The sequence below is a fragment of the Lissotriton vulgaris genome, chromosome 10, assembly GCF_964263255.1.
Source record: "Lissotriton vulgaris chromosome 10, aLisVul1.2, whole genome shotgun sequence".
Classification (NCBI taxonomy): domain Eukaryota; kingdom Metazoa; phylum Chordata; class Amphibia; order Caudata; family Salamandridae; genus Lissotriton; species Lissotriton vulgaris.
In genome coordinates, this window is record NC_141698.1 from 263,424,567 (window position 1) to 263,448,330 (window position 23,764).

Below are 23,764 nucleotides of genomic sequence, written 5' to 3' on the forward strand. Positions count from 1 at the left end.
CACCCTTACTACTTCAAATACCCCAACACCCTTAAACACTAAACCATCTTAACCCTATAAATATACCCTGTACCCCAAAACTCAAACCTATCCCTAAACCCTAAAAATCCCCTGTACCCCAAAACCCAAACCTAGCCCTGAACCCTATAAATACCCCTGTACCTCAAAACCCAAACCAACCACTAAACCCTAAAAACACCCCTGTACCCCAAAACCCAAACCTAGCCCTGAACCCTAAAAATACCACTGTACCCCAAACCCATACCTACCCCTGAACCCTAAAATACCCCTGTACCCCAAAACCCAAACCTAGCCCTTACCCTTAAAATACCCCTGTACCCCAAAACCCAAACCTACCCCTAAACCCTAAAAATACCCCTGTACCCCAAAACCCAAACCTAGCCCTGAATCCTAAAAATAACCCTGTACCCGAAAACCCAAACCTTCCCCTGAACCCTAAAATACCCCTGTACCCCGAAACCCAAACCTAGCCCTGAACCCTAAAAATACCCCTGTACCCCAAAACCCAAACCTAGCCCTGAACCCTTAAAATACCCATGTACCCCAAAACTCAAACCTACCCCTGAACCCTAAAAATACCCCTATACCCCAAAACCCAAACCTAGCTCTGAACCCTAAAAATACCCCTGTACCCCAAAACCCATACCTATCCCTAAACCCTAAAACTACCCCTGTACCCCATAACTCAAAACTATATCTGAACCCTTAAAATACCCAAACACCCCAAAACATATACCTCAGTACCCCAAAACATATACCCCTATACCCATACTTACCTTATCCAAACATTTAAAAAAAACATGCTTTTACTATTCATGCAGTTCTAGAATTGCGAACTTTAGAGCTGGGAGCTACGTTCGAATCTCGGCATCAGCTCAACATCCTGTGATTCCAGGCAAATCACTTTGTCTCCCCGTGCCTACCACAAATTAATGTGTTCTTCTGTAATGTAAATTGTGCTCAGGCCATGTGGTCGAGTTCGCGCTATACAATATTGCAAGGAAAAATAAAGTAGGGAAACTCGAGTTCACACACTACTGAACGGGCACTCTTAAGTGCATCAGCAGTGCACTGTGAATCGGAGCGTTTCACAGGCCTGTCACAGATAAGAAATGCTATCAAAACGAAATCCTACCAAACAATATACTACTGGCCGGCAGCAATTCATTCCCGGACAACGTCGGGACGGGCTGCTAGTATATATATATATATATATATATATATATATATATATATATATATCACCTACTGGCGGTCGCCAGTAGGTAGTTATATTTAAAACCTAGTTTCCATAGCAAATCCGCAACATTCTATTTGGAATAACTTTGGCGCCGGTGGACGAATCTTCGCGAATTTCTCCAAGAAGATGGCCTGCTCCGCTCCGCTCCTTCCCTGAAAGTTTGGGGGTGATTCGTGAAGCGGGGGCTGAGAAAAAAGGGGTCCCAAAACATGTTTTCCCCATGCAATTTTCCATAGGGCCTTTAGCCAGGGCTACAGCCCGAGCGGCTGAACAGGATTACACCAAACTTGGCAAAAAGGTAGAGTTCTGTTGGCAGATGGGCCTTTTTTGTTTGTTTGTTTGTTTCAACTTTATTTCGGCTGTCTTTAGCCATAAAAGCAACAAGATAAAAACATTACATATCAAGTAATCCCATGGGCAGGTTACAATAGTTTAGGGCAGAAACAGATATACAACTTGTCCACTTTATGAATTAGGCCCTAAAACCTACAATCTACTTACATAAATAAGATAAAAATAGTCTAAAAGCCAGAGCATAAAATGATTTGAACACGTTACTAGGCCTGGGCGAAGCACTACGCTACGCTCGCAGAGTTTGCGAAGTTTGCGCAACTTCGCACTACGCGAGCTGCACGTAGCACAGTGCAGCGTAGCGTAGTGCAGCGCTCATTTTTTGCTTGTTCGCGGTCCTGAACGTCATGTGATTCTCAACGCAGGGAGGTAAGGTTTCTCATTGTGAGTGGTTGTGCATGCTCGCGACCGCTCTCAATGAGAAACTACCAGTTCGCGTTGAGAAAGCTGCAGTTTGAGTAATAATCTACTCGAGCAGCAAAAAACTACAGCTCGCATTGTGCAAGATGCCGTTTTCTATGATTGCACAGTGCCGGATGCTTGTCCGCACTGTGCAATCATTGAAAACGCATCTTGCACAGTGCGAACATGCTACTACGCAGCTCGCGTAGTGCTACGTGAAGTTTGCGTAGTGCGAAGTGCACTTCGCGTAGCTTCGCGTAGCGCTACTACGCGAACTACGTCCACCCTTACACGTTACCCAACAATTAATGTATACAAAATATAAAACGGAGGTCATTAAAATCTTAAAATCTTAAAATGTAGTCAGTTGCACTATACTTTTAACCCAGCCTTCTTCCTAGTCAGGTAAACATTGTATAGAAACCTAGTTATGCAGAACACCACCACCTGAGAAGCGTTGGATTTCAATATGCGTTCGGCTTCATTGCATGACCTAACTCCCATATTTCTACATAAAGATCTAATCCAGCGAACCCTGGGTGACTTGTATACCGGGCAAAAGAAGAGTAAATGAACATCATCCTCTTTCGCTTGCTGTGTACAAAGAGTGCACAAGTCAATTCCCTTGTTTCCCCCCCCACCTGGACCTATTTGCATGTATCTGCGGGACCCCATATCTAAATTGCAGGAATAAAGTTTTTGCTAATGGTGGTCCTATCTCGTCCATGAAGGGTTAAAAGGAAACAACATCCTTAAAGGTTAGGAACTTCTGGGTTAATGGACCAGTCGATGAGCTGTGTAGTGATGTATTATTAATATAAGACCAAAAAGCAGACTTTAAAAGCTTTTTACAAGAAGGTGTCAGGCTCAAGGGCTCTTCCCAATAATGGGATAACCCTAGCCTATTTGCCCAGAATGAAATATGTTTTAACCAGGCAATGTTCTTGTGTCCATCAATCTGCATAATTTCTATCAGACCACTTCTATAGTTAATCAGCTCTGGGGTAAGCAATCTCTGTATAAAATTATTTTCATCCCGTTCAAAATTCTTTTTACAGGATGGCCCCCAAATCTTAGCCCCATAAAGTCCAGCTGATTGGGCCTTTGCTTTAAATACTTCCAATGCTGGTGTGATAGCCTTAGATTGGCTACCACCATGTACTTTTAGGACAGGCATCGAATTTTGGCGAAAAGCTATCCTGCTCTTTTCTAGATGCCCCTTCCAAGATAAATTACTATCCAGCATAATTTCCAAATAATTAAAACTCCCCACATATTCCAGTTTTTGGTTATTTAAGGCCAGGTTTTTCTTAAAAGATTTTTGAGGGTTTATGGACATGTATTTGGTTTTTGATTAATTAATTTCTAGTCCCTTTTCCACGCAGTAACTATAGAAGGAATTCACCAGATTTTGGAGTCCCTTTGGGGTCTGTGAAATGAGGATGGTGTCATCAGCAAATAATAATGCTGAGATCGCTTCGCCCCCAAGTTTTGGAGATTAATGATCACAATTCCCCAAATATATTGGTATATCATTAACATACAGCGAGAAGAGCGTAGGTGCCAACACGCAGCCTTGGCGTACGCCCCGTCTCACCGGTATGGCCTTTGTTACCTCCCCTCCCTTCCCCCATCTTACTGTGGCGTAATTTCCTGTATGAAGTCTGATTAGTTCTTCAAGTAATTCGCCTGGAACCCCTATGTTTTTTAATGTTTCCCATAAAAGGGTGCAAGGGACATGGTCGAAGGCAGCCCTCAGATCCAAAAAAGCAACATACAGACTGCCCTTCCTTATATTGATGTATTTCCAGCAAATACATGTAAACCTAAATACTTGGTCTATAGTGCTAGTTTTTATTCTGAACCCTGCCTGATATTTAGACAATACCTGGGTTTCTTCCATCCATTCTAAGAGTCTATTTAAAATGTGCCTGGCAAACACTTTTTGTATGAGATCAATTAAACTAATTGGGCGATAATTCGCTGGGTCATAACGATCCCCTTTTTTAAAAATTGTTACAATTTCTGCCCCTTTCCAAGTCTCAGGAATTGGCGTGCCTGCTACTATGGAATGACATAAAAAGTTTATGTATGGACCCCAGACTTCTATGTCGTGTTTTAGTAGATCACCAGGAATCTTGTCAGGTCCTGGGACTTTCCCTGCTTTAATGGCCTGTATCGCCTGAACAGTCTCCTCTAAACTAAAGTATAAATTAGCTGGCCTTGGTGCTATTACAACCTCTTGTTCTGCTATTCACGAACTCTCCTCATTTTGCGAATATAACATAGAAAAATGATCACTCTACGTTTTTTCATCTAAGTAGAGATCCTTAGAGGTTCTACCGGTCTTATTCCTCTTGGATATTAGACTCCAGAAGGTGCATTGGTCCCTCATTTTAGCTGCCGTGAGTAAATCAGCCCAGATTTCCTCATCCCATGCTTTTTTTGATTGGAAAATGATTTTTTTATAAGCATGTCTACTATCTCTTATTCCCTTTGAATTCTTGGTCTTTACTGCCTGAATCAAAAGAGTCTTAGCTAAACGGCACTCTTTGTTATACCAGGGATTACCTAATTCTAAGATAATAATGTTAGGGCTTTCATCCTTCTCATAGATTTTACTCAAGAGAGGTGTTAGAGCGTCAACCAATTGATAGTGCATATCTAATACACCATGGTCACCTAATGGGAGATCCTGATAAATTGCAACAATGTCTTCAAAAGTATTGTAGATGCTTACCATAGTAGCTTCCTTGGCTAAAATATATGGCCATTTTAAATCGCGCCTATTATTGCTTATCTGAAGTTCCCCATCATTCCCATTAGACGCTGCTTCTTCAGCTATGTTAGATATAAAGGGCTGAGGTTCTAAAATTAATTGTAACGGCAGGTGATCACTCTCCGTCCTGGAATCAACTTTGAAATCAACAATTAAATACCACAGACTTATGGAGACAAATATAACATCTATATGAGATTTGGAGTTTCCTCTACAAAATGTAGGAGCCGATGGTCTATCTGACTGGAAGCGACCATTGCATGCGCTTAGGTGGTGTCCTACAGTTAGTTGTAAAATTTGGGTTGCCGCAACCGTGCATTTTACCTCCCCAGTACTATCTAGGGCAGAGATATTATTAGCCTTATCCTGCTCATCAAATAAACCATCCAGGCCCAATAAAGGCTAATATTTGCAATTAAAGTCCCCACCTACAATTATCTGCAAATTAGAGCCTAGTGTGTCAAGATAAGAATCAAGTTGATCTATCACCCTAGATTCCTTATTTAATGGGCTTGGCCTATTGTATACGTTTATTAAATACATGGCCTCTTTCTCTCTGGTCACTAATTTAACGCCCAAAAGGTCTTGGGATGGAATAGAGAGTGAAATGCCTTCAATTTCCAAGGTGATTCTTATCCAAATCACCAATCCCCCAGAGGCCCTTCCTCTTACAGACGGAATAGCTTCACAGCAGAAGGTTTTATATCCTAGCCTATGTGGAGTGCCCAAGGACCAGGTCTCCTGTAAGAGTATTATATCATATTTGTCAAAGTAATTAGACCAGATGTTATCCTGGAGATTCCGGGTTAAACCTGCTATATTCCAGGACATCAATTTAACTTCCAAATTTCCGCTTAGTTTGAATGGTAATTGGTCAGCTTGACCAACTTGTGTAGTTGTACTCCCTGTGCCAATAGATATATTGCCTGCTCCCGTTGATAAACCCATTGAGCCCGCATTATCCAAAGCAGTATCAGCAGTTGACGCCGCGCTGCCCCTGGGTAATGCGGGACAGTCAAGCTGAGGACCAGGGCCGTAGAGAGAGGAGGGGTAGGCAGCGGAGCCACTCAGTCAGTCACAGTCATTTAGACCTAAAAGGATGTTAAATCTATTTGTGACCTCCATATGTGAGATAGTTTCCGATCCACCCCTCGTTTCTCCTCTGATCGACATGACCGGAATTGTGGTCCAACCATCTATTCCTTTTCTATAACTAGTAGGGTACATCCTATTCCTGTTATTAATGGCTTGAGCTTCCCCTGGTCTATAAAAGAACCGCAGGAGTAGAATTTCTATGCCTTGTCCTCTTGGTGCAATGCATGTCTCAGCCTCCTTCAAAATCCTTTCCACAGGTAGCGTGCTATTAAAATTTACTACTATGCAGTCACCATCTCTGCTTTTCCTAGTACGGCCCACCCACGATACTCGGCGTGCCATGATTATATTGTGCCCTATATTTTGGCCTCTATAGGTGTTATTTGCTAGCCAATGGGTGACTTTATTTTTAATCTGTGGGAAGTCCTCCAGTGGCAAAGATGGAACATTCCCCAGTACTATTACTAATGGGGTACTCTGAGGGGGCAGGTGCAGAATGGATCGATTACCCACACCTTGGGTCGTGCTGTTAGGGTGTGTAGGTCCGAAGGCTGTGTGGCTGGTTGTGGGACCTCTACTGAAGGTAGTTTGGGGCCTCCCAGTATATTACAACAGCCTCCCAGGTTTTCTGGACTACCTTTTCTGTCAGCTCCTGTTATATCCCTTGTGGACAAGTTTCTAGAGGGTGGTGCTGTAGGTGGTTGGGTGGCAGTAGATTTAGTTAAATTGTTGGTACCATTCCTTAAGCTTAGGTGTTGTTCATCACCTGACAACCTCTTGCTACCCGCTAACTTTTGAAGCAAGTGATTGTTGTCTATAGTGATTTGTTGTAGCTTTTCTAAATTTGCGTTAACCACTCTAAGTCTCTCTGTAAGAGGGAGTGTGAGTGACCTTACCAGGTGTTCTACCTGTCCAATCAAGCTAGTTTCTCCCTGAGTAATCAGTGATGGTCTTTTTGGCAGGGGATCGTTCCTAGTATTAAGAGGAGCTGGAGCACTAGTATGATGCATAGGGGCTTGTGTTTGACTGTTGGTTCCTGGGGAGCTCGTCTTTTTAGCCATAGGCTTAGGGATTTTTGTCTGTTTGCATCTTCGGCCGCCCCCACACCGTTTTCTTTTCCCTGGTGGTTTGCTGCGGGTTGACCTTGTCTCAACTACAGGACATACTTTGGTCTTTATGGGGGGTGTGTTACCCTGTTTTTTGTCACCTTTGCAGGTTATGCTATCCTGTGTGCTATTCCCCAGTGTGATAATGCTTTGCTCTTCCGAGACGATACTAGTTTCTGATAGCCCTAAATCAATGAGGCGTAGGCTAACTCGCCTCTCGGGGGTTACACTATTCAGAAAACTGCCCAGGGATGATCTTTTGGCGCTAAGAAATTCGGATGATAACCTTTCCTTTGTGATTGCTATTTCTCGTTCCAGGACGGCTACTGCCCTGGTGAAATAACCATCTAGTGTACCAATGATGTTTCCCCCACTAAGTTTGGACGGTAATGATCCCCCAATTTCATTAATACGGGCCATGGTCTATCTTGGGGGAATTTATAAACTAAGGGGAAACTGTTATAACAATGTCCGACAGTCAATAATTACTTAAACAATTAGTTACAAAAACCGGATCAATATCACCTGATCTATGTTGGTTACAAAGTCCGGGGATTTAGAGGGGTGGCCCGGCCTCCTTTGGCCCCTGACGGCCACAGATTGCCCGCTCTTGTCCCGGGCTTCTCCCGGGACGCTCCCGCGCGCTCCCACGCAGCGGTGGCCCGAAACTGTTATGTAGAGCACACACTGTCCAGGGGGTGGGACTGACCAGTGAACGCGGACCAGGTGGAACAGGTCGGGCAGGGGCTCCTGGTAAATGGAGTCCCTGCAGCATTCAGTGCAGCCCACCTGATGACTTCCTCAGCCCCGGGACAGAAAGAACACTGACGGCGGCTCTCTGATGGTCGGCACCATCCCTGGGTCCAGGTGCGTAGCGGCACCCGCGCAGCGGGTGCTGCGAGACGTAGGCTTCCTCCTCCTCCAGAAACTGAAAAGCGATGACTGCGCTCCTCACGGCCACAAACAAAGAGAGTTCCCCGTTGAAAGACAGCATTGGGGGTTTTAATACACACACTGTCCAGGGGGCGGGGCTGACCAGCGAACGCGGACCAGGTGGAACAGGTCGGGCAGGGGCTCCTGGTAAATTGAGTCCCTGCAGCATTCAGCGAAGCCCACCTGATGACTTCCTCAGCCCCGGGACAGAAAGAACACTGATGGCGGCTCTCTGATGGTCGGCACCTTCCCTGAGTCCAGGTGCGAAGCGGCACCCGGGCAGCTGGTGCTGCAAGACGTAGGCTTCCTCCTCCTCCAGAAACTCCAAACCGATGACGGCGCTCCTCACGGCCACAAACAAAGAGAGTTCCCCATTGAAAGACAGCACTGGGGGTTTTAATACACACACTGTCCAGGGGGCGGGGCTGACCAGCGAACGCGAACCAGGTGGAACAGGTCGGGCAGGGGCTACTGGTAAATGGAGTCCCTGCAGCGTTCAGCGCAGCCCACCTGATGACTTCCTCAGCCCCAGGACAGAAAGAACACTGACGGCAGCTCTCTGATGGTTGGCACCTTCCCTGGGTCCAGGTGCGAGACGTAGGCTTCCTCCTCCTCCAGAAACTCCAAACCGATGACGGCGCTCCTCACGGCCACAAACAAAGAGAGTTCCCCGTTGAAAGACAGCACTGGGGGTTTTAATACACACACTGTCCAGGGGGCTGGACTGACCAGCGAACGCGGACCAGGTGGAACAGGTCGGGCAGGGGCTTCTGGTAAATGGAGTCCCTGCAGCGTTCAGTGCAGCCCACCTGATGACTTCCTCAGCCCGGGACAGAAAGAACACTGACAGCGGCTCTCTGATGGTCGGCACCTTCCCTGGGTCACTGCACTCATTCTTCAATACACCTTGGCATAGATATATATGCAAAATATTTAAACTTTACAGAAATACACATTTACTGGATAATGTCATCAGTGATGTCATCAGTGATGTCATTTGAGATGTCATCAGTGATGTTATGAGTGATGTCACTGACCAGGTCATGAGTGATGTAATATGTGACGTCATCAGCAGTGCATTGCGGGCGCGCAAGTTATAGTTAACTATAACGGGGGAATTTCAATGGTTTTGTATGAGTGAAAGGTCCAGCTAACTATAACACGTGTGAAACCTATGTTTTTTTCAGTGAATTTCTAAGGTTTTTTAAATGCCAATTTTTAACTATAACGTGTGTGAAACCTATGGTTTTTTCAGTGAATGTATATATATATATATATATATATATATATATATATATATATATTACCTACTGGCGGTCGCCAGTAGGTATATATAGTTAGGATTTTTTCTCTATGGGATTTTTGAAAATTCTATGTCTAATAACTTTGGCGTTTGTGGACGGAATCGGCTGAAATTTTCAGGAAAATGGCACATTTTGTTTCTGAGCAGCCCTTGAAAATTTGGGGGGGGTTCGGCAAGGGGGGGCCGAGAAAAAAGGGGGGTCCCAAAACGCGTTTTTCCCTTGTTAATTTCCATAGGGCGGTTGGCCTCACTTTTAGCTCGAACGGCTGAATGGATTTCCACGAAACTTGGCAAAATTGTAGGGACTGTTAGCCCGATGTGCCTTTGCTAGGTCTCAATATATGTGCTTCAATGGATTTTGAGAAATTAACGTTTAAATCAAGATATATATCTGTAACAGCGCTCCGGGCAGCGATCCGGTTAGCGAACTTTTCGCGTATCGGAACTTTGCGCGCAGAAAGCTGATTGGCTCTCCGGTGTCTGTCAACATTCTAAACAGTCCGGAGCGGCCGCCATCTTGTCTCTCGGTAGGATCGAGAGAGAAGAAGAGGTGAAAAACGAAGGGGGAATTTAATGAAAGGGGGCAAGGTATACCTCTCTTGACCCCCTAGGAATGATGTTGGGGTTATTAAAGGGTCTCGTGGGGAAAATAAAAAAATATATATTTTTCACGGTAGAAGCGCTTCCCGAGCCGCGAACTGGGCCGCAAACTGGTAGCGAAACGGGAATTCGCCATTTTGTGTTTCGTTTTAATTAAATTACTAGGTATAAGGGGGTGCGGGAGACGTATCCTGACCCCTTATGTTTTCTGAATATGTTGATACGTGTCTTCCAGCGGCTGTGCGTGAGCTTTTTTTTTTTTTTGCTGCGTGACGTCTGTTAACGTTCGATTCGATGGAAATCAGGAAGTGTTGACCACCATTTTGTCACTGCGAGTAAATATTTTGTTATAAATGAATCCTTATTGATAAACATTGTCTGCGCCATCTTGCCTTTTTGTCCAATGCCACAATTTTGTCGTGCACGGCAGCCATTTTAGATGCCTTGACCAGACCCACTCTCTGCACGCCGTCGATTCTCAGCACGGCTCCCCACCCTCGCAAGCATCTCCCCCACGCACTGGTCACCCCCGCTCTCTCTCTCATTCATGGGTCATATACTTCCCCCCATCTGCGCTGCTCTTCCCTGAGAATCACACCCTGTGCCCGCCCGACACCTCCCTTTCACCCTATTCACTACCGCACCCTCTGACACTCCTCTTCCTCTGTGTCCGATTGTCCAGGCCGGACCCAGGCTATCACCTAGCCCTGCGGATGTAGTTTATGGCCCCAGCTGTAGAGAATCCAGACATGCCAACCCTCCCGATTCAGGCGTGAGACTACTGATTTCAGTGCTAGTCTCCCGCCTCCCGATTCCTGCAAGCAAAAACCCGGGGGCATATTACCAACAACTAGCGATAATTTTTGTCTCTAACTTGTTTAGAGACAAAAATTATCGCCGCACATCGGCGATTTTTATCGCAGATAAACCTTGCTATTAGCAAGGTTTATCGCAAATGCGATAAAAAACGGCCGCAATGCATGAATATCGCTGAAAAGTCAGCGATATTCATGCATTATCCAGCAAATGCTCTTAGCCATGTTATCCACCTCCCATTGGATAACATGGCTAAAAACTGCTCAGGGCAGGTGTTAGCTTTTGGAGATATTCGCGCTTAGCGCAAATATCTCCAAAAGTTGGTAATAGGAGATAGCGATGGTTAGGGACTGTTTCCAGTCGCTAACATCTTGGCACGCCCACTTTGCATGTCATTAGTGATAAATATCACTGACATGCAAAGCGGGGCCCAAGATGGTCGCTATCTCCTTTTAGCTGTCACAAACTGGTGTTAGCGACAGCTTGGTAATAGGGAGATAATTTTATCTCCTTTTTTTGGCTTTTATAGCCAAAAACGCGGAAATAAACCCCCTTGATAATATGCCCCACGATTCCTCTGGGGTTTCAGCAGTTTGGTATTGTGTTACGTGCTAATTCTTCCAGGAAACGTCAGAGGGTCGATGCAGGGGTTCTAGAAGGGGTGATAAACCATTTAAGCCTCATGAACAAGCACATGGTCTTTTAAAGATTTGTGAAGTACTCGGGGCGGCGGTGTGTGTGTGCCCTCTTTCAAGAGCGGGCGGGGGGCACTGCCAGCAACTTGCCAGGCCAGGCAGTGTTCAACACGCGCATCACCTTTTCTCTGCCTGCTATTGCGCTCCATGCTTCGGAAAGGTAAGAAAAAGAACGTGCATTTGAGTTTGAAATGTCCGATCCTGTAGCAGTACACTTGCAAAGCCCACACATGACAATAACCCGATTCAAGGCCCCATTCACCCGATTTTTAAAAAAAATATAGTACTCCAAGACAGTTGGATTATAAAACTTTATTAACTTTTAAATATAACGAACGCAACAAAAACTGTAAATATATTTAAACATTTTTTGATAAAAAAAAACAACAATGGTCAGAAGCTGTCTTTTGTGCGAATAGTCCCAAGGCAGCACAACGTGCTGAGTTGTGGAAGGCACCCAGGTGAAGAACCATCCCTTCTTTAAACCCCATGGTGACCAACTATAGTTTCAATGAGTGCTATGTCCCAGGTTTTACATAAAGTAGTGTTTACCTAGAGTGGTGCTGTGTAGGACACTCTGACTGGAAATTAACTAGAACTATAACGATAACAACAACAACAACAACAATAATATAACTTTTATGCCTAAATTACGCAAACATTTAGCTAATTTGCTAAAGGGGGGAGTCGCCATTTCTTTACAATAATCAATAATGAAAAATCAACATCAATAGGGTTGTCCGTATTCCCGATGCAGCACTATAGTGCAACATACACAGCACCTGGGGTGTCAAGAGTGAACAGGTCCTAGCTGCTTAACCAATGACTGACAAATGCTATATTAAACACTTACTATGTATAATACTTGCGTTCACAATAGTTTTACTTTACAAAACAGAACAAAAGATGTCCCTTGTAAGTAAACCCATATTAGCTGTTTCAGTTATTGAACATCCTAAGGTTTTATGACATGGGGAACAGTGGTGATATCCTGGGCAGGTGATGGAACTGGGATTGTTAATGGGAAAACATCTACAAACAAAACTATTGGTGAATTATACTTAAAAGGAAACTATAACCATAACAACAACAACAACAATAATATAACTTTAATGTCCAAATTACGCAAAGATTAAGCTAATTTGCTAAAGGGGGGAGTCGCTATTTCTTTTGATAATTTATTTATCCATCCGTAGCCTCTCTAATCTCCATTACAATATGTTTCTTGCTGTCGCTAGCTGATGAAAAAACTAAAGTGATAACTTCCTCATCCTTATTTTGTCTTTGTTTGTTCCTTAAGATGTTATCTGTGTCAATCTCTTCCGAGAATGCTGATGCGTTAGGGATTTCCTTGTGTTTCTTAATAGCATTGGTGTCTGCACACTTCTTTGTCAATTCTGTGAACATGATAACTGCTTCATAAACAGACGATATCTTTGTTTAGTCATTAGTGTTAAGTGTGTCTGAAACTACAGTGCCCTTTTGTTTTTCTTTCTTCAGGCTCTATAGAGTTTTGTGTGTTGTTCTTTTGAGCGACAATTATTCCAGAGGTTTCAGGTTCACTTGTTTTGTCCTGTAGTGAGTTAACAGCTTTAGAGACTTCATGTTTATTTGCTATGTCCTGCTGCGCGTCAACTGCTTCAGAGTCGTCAGCCTCATTTGTTATGTTTGACTAGATCCTGGACCTGCCCGGCCGCGCCCAAAATGGCGCCGGTGTAAATGGGGCTCGTAACTGCTTGTTGTGTACTGATTGCCCAACCTTGATATCACGAGATACGTATGCAGTTTTGAAGCACATGGCGGAGGCTCGTCTGCTGTAGTGGGGCGCGCTTTTATCGTTTCAGTCGCCATTCCGCCCGCTTTTGCTACACTGTGCCTTTTCCGCCATTCAGCTGTTTACCGCCCGCTTTTACGGCTACAGCGTCTCGCTCACCATGTAGTTGAGTTGCTCCCACTCTTGCGATGCAGCGATAGGCGGCTGCCACAGGACTCTTAAAATGGCGGCCGGCTCTTCGGATTTGGGCCTGGTCCAGTAAAATGGCCCTGGGACACCTTGGAACTCGGACGCTTGTCTGCCAGGGCTTGGGTTCCATTCTCGAAAGCGTCCCCTCAGCCTTGAAGATTGTACAAAAGTCTTGGGGGCCCTCGACTCCCGCAGGCTTCCGGTGGGGAGCGGCTGCCATGATTGCTTGCGGAATGGCCACGACGGAGCTACGAGATGGTGGTGCTCTCATGGTGACGCCAGCTTCGATCTGAAACATCCAGAAACAAGGTGGGGCTTTCATCGTTTGGGGAAAAAAATGTTTTAATCCAATGAAAAGTGTTATTTTTAGGTCACATGACCTAGTCTTACATCATTAGGAAAACAAAAGTAAAATGAACCAATGAAAAGTTTTATTAACAAGTCACATGACCTGTTATGCTTACGTTACGCGCTGCGCGGCGCGTTCTGGATCGCTTCCGGGAAGCTGTGCCTTGCGCACCGGAGCACTTCCGGGTGCGCTAACGCGGCGCGTCATATGACGCATCCTTGATGTAAAATTTTAGGAGCGGGAGCAACTCAACTACATGGTGAGCGAGACGCTGTAGTCGCAAGAGCGGGCGGTAAACAGCTGAATGGCGGAAGAGGCACAGAGTACCAAAAGCGGGCGGAATGGCAACTAAAACGGTAAAGGGGCGCCCCACTACAGTGTGTCTTCAGGTCAAACGGATTGTCGGACAAGGTCCAGAATGGAAGAGTCATCAAAAGGGAAAAAATTCCGCCGGACCCCGGGAGCCGGCCGCCTATGTCGGGGGCGATCTCAGGCCACACCAGGGCAACACGACTTGGGGAGGGGGCAGGAGCCAAGCGCCCCCTCTCAGTCCGCGCCATCTCACCGCCCCTCGGGGGCCTCCGTCAAGCTGTTTAGGGAGGCACCGTATCACATTTTTTTTTCCAATGCAGTCAGGTCCACAAACGGACCCCACTTACTTTGAATAGTGAAGCTGCAGCAGGTGCAAATAAGGTTTAAACAGTGTTACAAGTGCTGCTTAGAACTCTGAAGTATGGCACTCAACATCCAGGACTTATGCCATTTGTGTAAGGCAGTGACATCGAAGCAACTCAGGGACAAAAAGCATGAACGAACATTCACGTATGAAAATCTTATTTGGGGAAGGGGCAGGATCCAAACGCCCCCTCCCAGTTTGCGCTACTACACCGTATGTGGAAAATCTGAAGCTATCGTTCTACAAACTCTCAATGCTTGCTATCAGTGCATGAGTTTCATGCTCGATCGATTGAGCTAGCCGGATCGGGCATTAAAAAGTATAAAATAGTTATGTAAATAGTTATTTAATAAAATGTTTTACCCTGTTTCTTTGCTGGTGTGTTGTCTATATATATAATATTTGCATAGGGTTTGTCGTTATTTTGGGCGGGGTGGGTGGCGGAGTCGAGCTGTCTTGCAGCCCTCATGGTGTGGAGCTCAGTTCATTTCACTATTTTCGTATTTCTCATGAAGGGTTGTTCCTAATGTTTGTATTTTACCGAGGTCAAAAAGAGATCGAATTAGTGGTCTACTGATTTTGCTCGATTACTTTTATTTTTTTACACGATTTTTCACTATCTGCAAAGACTAAACAGAGTATTGCGACTTTGTGCTTGTTTGTAAATAGAGAATGATCCAAAGAGAACCAATTCTAAAACAGTAAATGCTTGGATAACAATCAATCAAATGGAGAGACAAGCAGGTACGACGGATTACAACGGGGGTAAAGGTCTGCGTTAACTACCGTTCACTATCTGCAAAGAGAGAGTACTACTAAGAGAAAAGAAGGGAGGGGGGGGGGCAGCGTTCAAAGCACATCAGCGTGCATAAACACGAAAACGTTTTTACCTATCACGTACTTGACATTTGACAGCTTTTGATATTTGCTATTAAAAAACCATTGAAATTCACAGAAAAAACCATAGGTTATAGTCCATATATAGTTAGGAATTTGCATTTACAAAACCTTGAAAATTCAATGAAAAAACCATTGGTTATAGAACATATATAGTTAGGAATTTGCATTTACAAAACCTTATTTTACTCGCATAAAACCATTGAAATTCCATATATAGTTAGATGCGCTAACTATATATCGCGCACCCGCAATCCACTGCTGATGATGTCACATATTACATCATTCATGACATGGTCAGTGACATCACTGATGACATCACTGATGACATCTCAAATGACATCACTGATGACATCACTGATGACATCTCATTTGACATTACTGATCACATCACTGATGATATCATTCATCTGATAATACGATGAACCTCTTCAGACTCTAATATAACCTTAGATACAATCAGTGTAAACAGACACTCACAGACTGTCACTCATCCATGGAGTTACTCACACACCTAGTCAGTCATGCAAAGAATCAATCACACCTCCATTTCCTCAACTATACAGTTATACAAACTTTACTTATTCAAACATATACTAACACTCTTATACAATCCCTGATACAAGTTCACAATGATCCATACAGCCACTCACACATTCACTGGCTCTTATGCACAGTTATTTATATATGTCAACTCTCACATGTACTGTGTTTTACATATGTATTTACTTTGACATGTAGCACTGAGATATCCATTCACTCACCAATACACTCATGCACACAGTCAACCGCCCATACAGCTGTTTCCACATGCACTTTTGAAACCATACATCTAGTGAATCAACTGCTCACACATCTATGCACAGAGTCATACACCTCCCAGCCACCCACACACACACTCAGTCTCCCATACAAATACTTGGGCAACCAATCAATAACCCATATAGTTACTCATATAGCTACTTATCAACACATGCAACAGTTTACAGAACAACAGACATAATGATGCACAAATTAAGACAGTTTAGTCACTAACCCATGCACTCAGTGAGACACATTTAATCACTCACTCATACAGTCAGTCATGCACCTACTAAATCCTTCATCCAGACACTTATACATCCACTCATTCTTCAATATGTAAGACATATTTTAACTTTACAGAAACATACAGTCACTGGATGTTGTCATCAGTGATGTCATCAGTGATGTCATTTGAGATGTCATCAGTGATGTCATCAGTGATGTCACTGACCATGTCATGAATGATGTAATATGTGACATCATCAGCAGTGGATTGCGGGTGCGCGATATATAGTTAGCGCATCTAACTATATATGGAATTTCAATGGTTTTATGCGAGTAAAATAAGGTTTTGTAAATGCAAATTCCTAACTATATATGGACTATAACCTATGGTTTTTTCTGTGAATATATATATATATATATATATATATATATATATATATATATATATATATACTAGCAGCCCGTCCCGACGTTGTCCAGGAGCAATTAGGCTTCAGGGCCCCCGCCCGCCCCGACGTTGTCTGTGGGTCCCCCGGAGCCTTCCTCCATATATTGCAGTATTATACCTCTATGTTTACTTTGTACACTTTTGTAACTTGCACATGTAACGTTTTCCTCCTGTAATGCACCGTTTGGTTCACTTTTTTAATGCTCCGTTTGCTTCCTCTTGCTACCTGCACACGTCACTTTTTCCTCCTATACCTCTATGTTTACTTTCTACGCTTTTTTAACCTGCACACGTAACTTTTTCCTCCTGTAATGCACCGTTTGGCTCACTTTTTTAATGCTCCGTTTGCTTCCTCTTGCTACCTGGACACGTCACTTTTTCCTCCTATACCTCTATGTTTACTTTCTACGCTTTTGTAACCTACACACGTAACTTTTTTCTCCTGTAATGCACCGTTTGGCTCACTTTTGTAATGCTCCGTTTGCTTCCTCTTGCTCACGATGTATGCTTTTGTAACCTGCACACGTCACTTTTTCCTCCTGTAATGCACCGTTTGGCTCACTTTTGTAATGCTCCGTTTGCTTCCTCTTGCTCACGATTTTCATTTTTGCTTCATTTTTCCGCCGCTCACCGCTCCTAAATAAATAAATAAATAACCTACCTCATCCGCCGCTCACCGCTCCTCCCGGCCTGTCCGCCGCTCCTCACTGCCTGTCCGCCGCTCCTCACCGCCTGTCCGCCCCGCCTCAACGCTCCTCCCCGTGCCATGTCCGCCGCTCCTCCCCGCGCTCCTCACGTCGGGCACGCACGTCGCGGCCGGCGCTTCTTCCAAGGGACTACTTTTTTTTCCGGTAAATTTTTGAAATAACGTATATTTATTACGTTTATATAGCCTATGTCCATCTGCACACCCTGACGATTACAACAATGTATCGGGTGTGTGGATTGGCGCTGTGGTTCTCGAGTTTACCCGCCTCAAAGGTTCAAAGTTCTTCCTTTATAATAGTAGTATAGATTGTTTACCAATCCGATTCCCATACGATAAAAGGAAGGCACTGACTCCATGAATTTGACTCAAGGAAAAGTATTTAATCCGACATGCTGCAAAGACGCGTTTCGGCGGAAGCCTCCGCCTTGCTCACTTACTCTGCTGTGAATAACATCAGTATATATAACACTTAACATGATGACACATCAAAAACAGACCCTCTGTCATGATTGGCTATCCATTACCATAGTTACCATGAGTCATGGTCCAGGCACATATAGACATAGACATAGAAGATTTGGTAGTTTCTGTGAAATGCTAAATTTACCGTTTTTAACCATAAAATAAACATTGAAATAGATATAACATTTCAATCGACTGAGAAAGAACAGCGACTGTGAAGTCATGATAGTTTCCTACATTTTCCATAACGGTTGAGAAAAGTAATCTCAAATTGATTAAATATATTGTAAATATATACATACATCACAGTTCTTCGCAACTTTACTATACAATTATTGTCATTGTATAGTTGGTAACATTCTCAGCCCAGACACGATTAGTGCTTTTTCATGCCTTTGTATCATAATGGGTCAGAGCATTCACAGAAGATAATAGTGTTGTGTCGAAACTACGGGAGCACAGTTACAACGTAGCACACAGAATATACATATTTTTAAAGTACTAAGAGTAAATTGCCTATTATTTGCAATTCTGTTTCACTACACATCGTCTCCAAGTGGAGTAGATAGCTCATACGCACATATTAAGCGCTGCTGGGGTAATTTTCATATACTTCTATGACAATAGGCATGGCAAAATTGTTAACCATTATTTACATATATACATGGCAAACGGTTGATGATTATGTGTCATACAAAATATAAATCATACATTTTAAACTAAACAATAAAGTTTCACAATGAATTTTTTGTGTGCAGAGTTGTTCATGGAATGGGTTTAAAAGCGGGAGACGCTTATCACTGGGTTATAAATGTACAGTTAAGGCCTCGTCCGAGTTCAGTCCATTGGGAATTTTAGAGTTTAACAAGATAATATATCTTGATTCTAGACGTCTTAGGGCTAGTCTGCGATTCCCTCCCCTGGGATTCTTAGGGACACTGTCTATAACATAGTAGGAGATATGCTTAATATTCCCATCATGTTGTGTGTTTATATGTCTGGCCACTGGATAAGTTGGGTCAATATTTGTGATCGCACGCAGATATTGGAGAATTCTGACGTGGGCTTGATGAATTGTGCTCCCAACATAGCGTTTACCACAACTGCAGACCAGAACATATACGGCATACTCGGTCTTACATGAGTATCCGCCCCTGATGATATAGGGTTTTTTCCTGATTGGCACGATAACCTCTTTCGTGTTTATACCTTGTTTACAGGCTTTGCACTTAGTGCATTTACTGAACCCTTTCTGAGGTGGCGGCCAAGTGGCGGGTTTTACCAGTGTTGGTGAATTACAAACTAATTGGCTACGCATTGATTTTGCCTTCCTGAATGTTATAGAAGGTCTGTTGCCATTCAGATGTCCTATCACTGGGTCATTTTTTATCAGTGGCCAGTGCTTTTGTAAAATTCTCCTTACTTGGTTGTGGTACATGTTAAATCCAGTTAGCATCCTTGGGATGTTCAATGTGGCCTTTGTTTGTTTATCTTTATTCTCCAAATCCTTGGAAAATAACAGATCCTTCCTATTTTTAGTTTTACATTTTTGTTCAGTTTTAGTTAATGTTTGCGGTTTGTAAACCCTTTTTTTCAGTCCCTCAAACAGGTCAGTTTTAGCCTTCTCTACGCCTGCTTCCGTGCTACAATTGCGTGTCATGCGCAGGCATTCGGAATAGGGGATAGACTCTTTGAGTTTTGTAGGATGAAAGCTAAGTGCATGAAGCACTGCATTACCTGCCGTTTCCTTCCTGTATGTCCTTGTCTGTATCTTATTGTGCTCTACATAGAGTTCTATGTCTAGAAATTGGAGCATTTCTTTGCTAGTAGAGCATGTAAATTTTAGGTTTAGGCTATTTTCATTAAGATTTTTTGCAAAAGACTCTGCACTCTCAGTAGTCCCTCTCCATAGAATAAAGATGTCATCTATGTAGCGTTTATATAACACTACATTTTCAGACAAGATTTCAGCATATTTGGTGGCTAATACCTGCTCCTCCCACCAGCCCATATGCAGATTCGCATAGCTGGGGGAGAAGCAAGTACCCATGGCCGAACTCTGCAGTTGTTTATAGTGTAGTTTGTCAAACAAAAATGTGTTGTTGTTCAGACACCATTCCACCATATGCAATATCATTAAGGAGTGTTGGTATAATGCTATGGGTCTCTTGTTTAAGTAGTGTTCCAAAGCTTTCAAACCATCTATATGACGGATGCTCGTGTATAATACTTGAACATCTAACGTCATGAACACATACTCAAAATCCCAATCAAAGTCATACAATTGTTTAAGGAAATCCCCACTGTCCTGTATGTAGGCGGGTAGATCTTTTACAAACGGTTGTAGGAAGTGGTCAACATAGGTGCTGGTATTCTCGAACAGACCGCCAATAGCGGATATGATTGGTCTTCCAGGTGGTCGCGTTGGATTTTTATGAATTTTGGGTATCAGGTATAGTTGCGGTGTAGTAGGGTAATCGTTTTTCAAGAAATTAAATTCTGCTTTGCTAATTAGACCCATATTCGTCCATTTATATAGTTCCCCGTGATACCTTTCTTGTATTCCAACTATTAGGTTGGGGCTCACTCGGCAATAGCATTCTTGATCCTGTAACTGAGTCATAGCTTCCTCATTGTACATTTTAAGTGACCACAACACTATATTTCCACCCTTATCTGACCAACGTACTACGATATCAGACCTGGTTTGTATTTTTGCAATTAAAGCACCATATTCTACTCTCCGGTTATGGTCTTTAGTGCAAAATTGTCTTGTGCTCAAAAGTGACAGTTCTTTTAAATCCTTTATCACATTTTCAGAAAAAAGGTCTAGCCCATCCTTTAGTAAAACTGGCATAAACACAGATTTTGGTTTAAACTGTGTTTCAGTAGTTTGATATGCTTTCAAATTGGCCAGATTAGCTATTTCACCAGGTGTCAGTTGGCTTAATGATTCCTCATATTCGAGGGCATTGAGATCTCCCAAGGTTGCCATGTCCGCAATACTGAGAATATTATCGATTTCTTGGCCAGATTCTACCAAGTTTGTTCTTTTGTTTGTACAGTTTATAAAGTATTTTTGCAACTTAAGTTTTCGTGTGAATTGGAACAAATCTATTCGGGTCTGAGTATAATCAAAATTTGTGGGTGTGAAATACGTTAATCCCAATGAAAGTATTTTAGTTTCACTTGGTGTGAGTTCAAGATCGGTTAAATTGATAACCGTATTGTCCAGATTATTCTTTAATTCGTCATCCATTATCATTTCTTGTTCTTTCTGTATTTTGGCTTGGTTTGTTTTGTGGCGCCGCCACCCCCAGCGTCTGTCCTTTCTTCTTCTGCTTTTTGTTTTTTGTCTTGGTTTGATTTGCCTTTGTTCCAGTCTGGTCGTGAGTTTATCCGAGGCCTTAAGGATTTGAGGCGCTGTAACCGAAAATAAGCCAATTCTTGGGCTGGATTCGGAATTTGGCCTGTTAAGACCATGGAGCTGCTGCTTTCTTGATCTGATTCCACCGAGGTACTTAGATCAGTTCCACTTGTGGCGGGTGTTGTTTGTAACCCGCTCGCTGTTGCTGATAGCTGTTGCCTCTTTATGTTATCGAACTTCCTTGCAAATGTATATATTCGGCCATTTATATAATCATTCCGGTCTCGCTGGAATTTTATTGCTTTCCGTTCCTTTATTTCTTCTTCTAATTTGGAGAGTCTATTTTTTATTTCTTTCAATGCGGTGGCTATTTCCTCTTTATTTTCCCTTGCATCCAGATCCTTGAGTATTTCTTCGATTCTGGATATTATTTGATCCCGATCACTAGCCGCATATTTAATCAATATTTTAAGCATGTTTTGAGAAGCTTGGGCGTTATTATCCGCCCAATCTTGCAGCATAGCCGGGTCTGGGTTCTCATACGTGGGGGCTACCAATATTCTTAGTTCGCGTGGTACCGTCCCCACATCCAGATAACGTTGCAGGGACTTGACCTCCCACCATTTGGACACTTCTTTTTTCCGAAGTTTTTCTGATTCTGCACATAAGTTTTTGGTGCTATTGCCTTTATCAGGTACTGTTGTCGTGTCTGCTTTCTTGCTCTTAACTGCCGTGCTTGTGTCCGCGTCAGCAAATACATCCAGTGCGGCCTCCTCCCGCTCTTTCTCCCATTCCGCAGACATGTTTAGCAGTTCCACGGATTTGTCTGTTACTTGTGAAATTCACTGCCCGTTATATGTAGTTTTCACACAAAACGGGACTACCTCTCCCATAAACCCTTGCAGTATTTACTGATTTTGGTTGCACAGACTTTCACTGTCTTACCTGAAAACCCGCAACTGCTCTCCAGCCTTCGCAGGGATTCGGGGATTCGGTTCCATATGTAACTGCTCGCATATTGAAGACACCCACACAACATTTCCATTTGACCCTAATATATTTGGCAGGAAGCAGCAGATTGATCCGTTTCTGTACAGCGAAAGTCTTGCGCCAGCGCCATACGCGTTTCCGGACCACTTCCCTTCATCATTGGCTGGGCGCAACACGGGAAAGGAAACAGCATGCACAGTTCTTACCAGTGCTTTATATTCACATTCTGCCTCAGTGGGCGTGTACTTGCACTGTATGCTGGGCATTGTAGTCAAGCATCTGTTTATGTCCTTTAGTAGGGGCCGCCGTACCTTCACCTCCTTAATTACATTTCCATTGGGTCGCTGATAAAAAGCAGGGCCAGCCTGCTGCTTCACATGCTCCTCACCAAAACGGGTGCGTTGTTCCCAATTGTGCCTCGGTTGCATGGCTCATGGACCTGCTCCTCCGGCAGTGGGGTTGTCTTCGTGGACAGAGCGGACCACAACATAATCCATATGTAACTGCTCGCAGATTGAAGACCCCCACACAACGTTTCCATTTGACCCTCCTTTATTTGGCAGGCAGCAGGAGATCGATCCGTTTCTCTACGGCGAAAGTCTTGCGCCAGCGCCATACGCATTTCGGGACCACTTCCCTTCATCATTGGCTGAGCGCCATAGGGGAAAGGAAACAGCGTGCACAGTTCTTACCGGTGCTTTATATTCACATTCTGCCTCAGTGGGCGTGTACTTGCACTGTATGCTGAGCATTGTAGTCAAGTATCTGTTTATATCCTTTAGTAGGGGCCGCCGTACCTTCACCTCCTTAATTACATTTCCATCGGGTTGCTGATAAAAAGCAGGGCCAGCCTGCTGCTTCACTTGCGCCTCACCAAAACGAGTGTGTTGTTCCCAATTGTGCCTCGGTTGCATGGCACATAGACCTGCTCCTCCGGCAGTGGGGTTGTCTTCGTGGCCAGAGTGGACCACAACATACTCCATATGTAACTGCTCGCAGATTGAAGACACCCACACAACATTTCCATGTGACTCTCCTTTATTTGGCAGGCAGCAGCAGATTGATTCGTTTCTGTACAGCGAAAGTCTTGCGCCAGCGCCATACGCATTTCGGGACCACTTCCCTTCATCATTGGCTGAGCGTCACAGGGGAAAGGAAACAGCGTGCACAGTTCTTACAGGTGCTTTATATTCACATTCTGCCTCAGTGGGCGTGTACTTGCACTGTATGCTGGGCATTGTAGTCAAGCATCTGTTTATGTCCTTTAGTAGGGGCCGCCGTACCTTCACCTCCTTAATTACATTTCCATTGGGTCGCTTATAAAAAGCAGGGCCAGCCTACTGCTTCACTTGCGCCTCACCAAAACTGGTGCCTTGTTCCCAATTGTGCCTCGGTTGCATGGCACATAGACCTGCTCCTCCAGCAGTGGGGTTGTCTTCGTGGCCAGAGCGGAAGGTCAACATACTCCATATGTAACTGCTCGCAGATTGAAGACACCCACACACCGTTTCCATTTGACCCTCCTTTATTTGG